Genomic DNA, 5,654 nt, shown 5'->3' with positions numbered 1-5,654 from the left:
CACGATCTCGTCTGTGTATTATTTTGTTTTGTAACACGTCCAGAATTGAAGTTATATTATTTCAGCATTTAATATATTTTTTCCGTTAACAATTTGAACCTCTTTCGGAAGATGATAACGCAAATCTGGAGCAACAAGCATATTTAGGATGGAATATATGAATACAATTAACAATGGGGGTATTGTGCAGCCTTTGGTTATTGGACTGAGACCATCAACTGGCTACTCTTGAGGAGGGGGCCCTGTTTAATCATGGGGCAGCAAGCTGGCTTCAGGCCCGGGATCTCAACAGCGCCGACTCCTTGGCCTGACACCTGAAACAGCCAATTGTACTGCGTTTGAGTTTTTAAGTGCCGAGCTTTTGATGATTGTCCCAGGTGACTTGGCCATGAGACGTGGCGTGTACAATGGATTGATGAGTATCGATGTCTGTTGAACCTCTTTTGCACCCTACGTAGCGGGGGAAGCACAACAGCCGTGTAAAATAGCCATGTGCATTATATAGAAAGTTGCGCAGAAGTTGTTACCGATTTGACGTACATGAAACACATGTTTTAGTTAGCGTGGAGCTTAAAGGAATTGATTGGGTTACATAATTCGTGTATTGCATGCCCATGATCAAATCGCTTGGAATATGCCTAATCTCAGGTTCTCAGAAGCTAAGCAGAGTTGAGTCTGGATAGTGCTTGGATGGGTGACCACCAAGCAAAATCGGTGTTAAAAGCTGCGGGGGCGACGTGATGGGCAGCAGGGAGCAGTGCAGATAACTCGATTGTTGTACTGAACTTCTACGCTCCCAGTTCTACGCTCGTAACACACAGACCAACACTGACCAGCCACGATCAAGTATTATCAACAAACCCCCGTAACTAACACAGCACGGGGAGGCCCTCATCCAGCAGTGGGTTGCCAAAGGAGCTGTAACGTGCATGTCTGTGAGAAAAGGACTTTGTGGGTCATCGGATTCCTCCATTACAGATCGAATAGAAGATTATGACGTGGGTCTTGAATGCGACTGGAAGAGGGCTTCAACATCTACGAAGGACAGGGTTGACGTCATGGCTTCCACCATTCGGCTCTTCATCAATCAGACAAATGACAAGTGTGGCGAGGCTCGTGTGGACATCGAGGTGCAAATACTCTGGCCAGCCAGCAGAATGCAGTGCAGCAATGTGTTAATTCATATCATCTGTCTCGACCGTATGGGATAGAGTGTTACCCCCTTGCACCCATGCGTGGGGGTTCCCCCCCCCCACGTGTTTTGTATTGTTGTAACGTTCCTACCCGCCCCGATTGGAAAGTGGACAAGACGGTGGTGAGGCCGCTGCTGTTGTATGGGGCCGAGTGCTGGGGGGCACAAAGGAAGAGGGAGGGCCAAGCTATGTCAGTGACAGAGATGTGGATGTTGGGTTTAACAAGCAAGGACAGGGTGAGAAATAAAGAAGTTAGAGGGAGACTCAAGGTGGTAGAAATCACAGAGAAGATGAGAGAGAGAAAGGGCTCTGAGTGGTTCGGTCATGTGGAGAGACAAGCATGAAAATTACGTGGGTCAGTGATGCAAGTGGAAGAAGTAAAGAGACCAAGAGGAAGGACAAGTGGAAGGTGGGCGATGCGGTGCGATCGGACACGGTGGCCCGAGAAGCGGAAAGAGAGATGGCAGAGGACAGGGCAGCGTGGCAGAGGACAGTGGAACACGACACATGAGTTTTCCATTTTTAATTTTCAGTTTCATATTGTTAGGTTTTTTCGGTAAAGTCACGTAGGTAAAAAATTTAAATTAATAAAAGTAAAATAAAAATAAAATTATAATCACGACGTTTCGGTGGCAACACAAGCCTCCGTCTTCAGGTGGAACCGTCACAGCACGATAGCTGTATCAACAGACACCGATGCTCATCAATTCATTATACACTTGATACAGCTATCGTGCTGTGACGGTTCCACCTGAAGACGGAGGCTTGTGTTGCCTCCGAAACGTCGTGATTTTTATTTTATTTTTATTTTACTTTTCTTAATTTTAATTTTTTACCTACGTGACTTTACCGAAAAAAACTAAGAATATGAATCATTGCAGTCACGAAAGCTTCAAATCTAGAATTTTCAGTTTCATTAATTAGGCATAGCCCTGTGAGCCATGAGGCTGTTGACTCGGGTGCAACCGCAACAAACAACAACATGAACAAAGAACATCTTAAAGTGACGACACGCAACAGGAGCGTCGGATAAACGCGTGGGGGAAGAATAAATATTCCACGTGATAAGCCGTTGTCTTGAGCTATGACTTGTGGCGAGGTCGCTTCAGAAACAAGAGCTTTACAGCTCATCGGATTCCTCCGGTATGAAATATATATTCAGATTGTGATGTATAATAAACACTAATTGGCTGAAAACATCTTCACAAATAGTGAACTCCAGAGCATTTACACTGGTCAACAAAAAAAAAGTTCTGGCCTGGACTTTTGCAGCTGTTTTAGACTAATTTCAGGGTGCTGATTCCAAATCTGATCTCAGATTTGCTCTATCACATCTCATTTTTATGCTATCGGCATACCCCATTTTCATTGATTTTACCCGAAATTAACTCTTTCACTTATGATTGCAAGTTGTTGCGAGTCAGTGACTGCTTTAGTGTTAAAATATGGTGCTGTATTTTTATGATAGTATGTTTATAATATCATTTATGTAAATATCCACATTTATTTAATATTTTTCTTCTGCAGTTTTTATTGAAAATGCAATATTTGATATCTCAAAAACCTGATGTGATAGACAAAAACTGATGTCAGATTTGGAATCAGCACCCCAAAATTACCTTAATACCGTTGGAATACCTTATGCTAGAAAAAGTGTGTTATTGACGCCGGCTCATCGAACTGGCATCCTTCCAACTCGTGCCTGCGATTCCTCGGCGCTTGTGAGATGCAATTTTGCATGGACGACTAAACCGACGACGACGACGACACGATACACAACTCGTCATTTTTAAGTTACGTCAAGTGAGACGAGTCCCCCTTGTCAGCCCGTGCTCGATCAGGGCCTCTCCGCGCCCTGCTGCGGCTCGTGGCTGCAGCGATCTGACCGCTCCACTGCCCCGTTCGCTGCGGGCTTGCAGAGGCGGGGAGCACGGCACAGCACGATGGGTTTGTGTTGTTGTTGTTGTTGCTGAATTCCTGTACCCTGCTGAGAACGCAGCGCCAGTAGACTCCTACAGCACCCCCCCCCCCCACAGCCTTCGCCATACAAGCCGGGGGACCCCCCCCCCCCCTTGTGTTTTACTTTCTCCGACAGCCAGCTCCGCCGATCCCGACCTCAGCTACCAAAAACAAACAAAAAAACCCGAATGTTTTACCGGCGCGATTTTTCTACGTAAACGAGACAATAGATTATCAATTCCCCTCCCCCCCCACGGATTGTCTGTCTCCACCCCCGATCCCCCCCGGCACCCATCAACCAGGACACATCAGGTACATGATGCGGCCAGGCGGATATTCGCGTGCGGTTTTTTTTGTCACCCTCCGTCGTTGCTGCAAGCCCTGCGTTCTTGTGTAAAGCAAACAAAAAATCTGATAAAGAAAAAATATTTAATTAAAAAAAATGCTGAAAACAAATATTCAATCTAAAAAAAGAACTGATTAAACCAAATATTTTGTCTAAAAAAAATATGATGAAATCAAATATTTAATCTAAAAAATATCACACAGCTTTATGAATAGGGGGTCGCTCATCCCAAGAAATGTAGTAATCCAGGGCCAACCCTGCTTGGCTTTTGAGATCTTACCAGTTTTGGTATAGGGGGTGGGGGGCATTCCGGTTACATTTGGCGTTGGGCAACGGGGTGCTGGAAGGTGTGTGATGAATGGGCGTGCAAATAAAACGCACGCGTGGTGGTCCCCTTCGGCAAACAGAAGAAAGTTGCCCTCTGTGGGTTTGACAGAGTCGTGACCCCTTGCCACATCAGCCCGTTGGGGTTCTTTTTTACAACTCGTTTTAGAGTCCAAACTTCAATTGCTTGTGGTCGAAGTGGCTGTAAAACCTTCAACGTTGACCGGCCCCCACCCCATTAAGAACACACATCAGCGTGACTAAACACATTTTCAGACTCAATTCCAAAGGCTGTTGTTGTTGGTGGGGCCAATAAGGAGCGCCACGCGAATAGCGAACGGTGGAGGTGGCACTGTGGGGGTGGGGGAGCGGTGGGGGAGCGGTGGGGGTGGGGGAGCGGTGGGAGAGCGGTGGGGGTGGGGGAGCGGAGGGGGAGCGGTGGGGGAGCGGTTACAGCGCTCTGTGCTACGAACCCCGCGTCCCGAGTTCGATTCCCGCTCACGGCCACCAACACCAGCGAAGATGATCTAAATCGGTCCTGGACCTCCCCTAGGACAAATCGGCCAAAAATGAGTAGCTTGGTTGCGGTGTGTAAACATCGTCACTTGGGAGACAAAGGCGGCCGGGTGTGGTGCTGGCCACCCACCCCCTCGTGTGCCGTGCCGGCCTTCAATAGGTGCTCGCTAACAGCACTGTTAAGGCTACACGTGGGATCTCTGTCTTAATAGGATAGCTCAACAGTGGTTGTCCAAATGGAGGGACTCGTCCCCACCATATGAATGTGGAAATGCCCACCACTAGATCTGGATTATTGCCTGTAAACAGGAGGTGAGCACCGCCTCTATGATCATTGGAATCGGAAATCTCTTTGTCTTATTTTAGATGGTTTTGTGTGATTCATTTCCACTCTTCGTGTATATGTTTGTTGTTTCATCGCTGTTAAATTCGAGCATCTTGATTGCCGGATTGTGCACACTTCCATTGACTGATTGCCGCGATATAAAACCAACAAAAAATTAACCCGTAAAAACAAAGTATTTCACTATAAATCCTTTATATGCGTGGCGGCTAGAGTCCTTTCGTCCTCTGGCTTGAGATGGCTGTCACCTATGGGTCAGATGATTGCCTGCCACCATTAAGCAATTGGTAATAAAATAAAAATTATTTTTTCCTAAAAAGTGTAAAATATTGGAACAAAAATTTTCACGAAAATAAATTGTTACGCACAACGAATCTGTGTGCAAAATATCAGCTCGATTGGATCACGGGAAGTGGGTTGAAAAACGACCGAAAGATTTGCACGGTCGTAAGCGCGCAAACAAGTGAACTTAATATAAAGGATTTAAAAAGCGACACCTCTTTGTCAATGCGCTGCTGGACGAGGCCTCTTCATACCCTGGCAGTCCTGCGGTGCGCAAGGGTTATCAAGGGTTACGACAAAACAGTTTGGTGAAGGAGGAGGGGGAGGACGACTGCTCAGAATATAACTCAGCAGCTTCTTCTAGCGGAAATCCCGTTGACGTATGATGTAGTTGCTCACCCCGAGCTCCCAATGTCCTGATCGTGGCATTCTCTTTGTGCTGTTCGCCTTTTGTGCAATGTCCTCCGGTCTAACACTGTTAGTGAGACTAGGCTCTAAAGAAAGCTGTCTTTGGTGTGGACCAATCCGTTTCAAAGACAATGCACCACATACTATTAGGGCATGTGTTTTTTGTTTGCATGTTCACCACAAGTATTTGTGGGTAATGCAGACATCATTCTGTGCAAAAAGGTTTCAGCTCAGTGTTTTAACATCTTAACACCTAGATTTGAAGCTTTCGTGACTGCAAGGA

Source organism: Lampetra planeri, chromosome 29, assembly GCF_965212315.1.
Source record: "Lampetra planeri chromosome 29, kcLamPlan1.2.h2, whole genome shotgun sequence".
NCBI lineage: Eukaryota > Metazoa > Chordata > Hyperoartia > Petromyzontiformes > Petromyzontidae > Lampetra > Lampetra planeri.
This window is presented reverse-complemented; position numbering follows the sequence as displayed.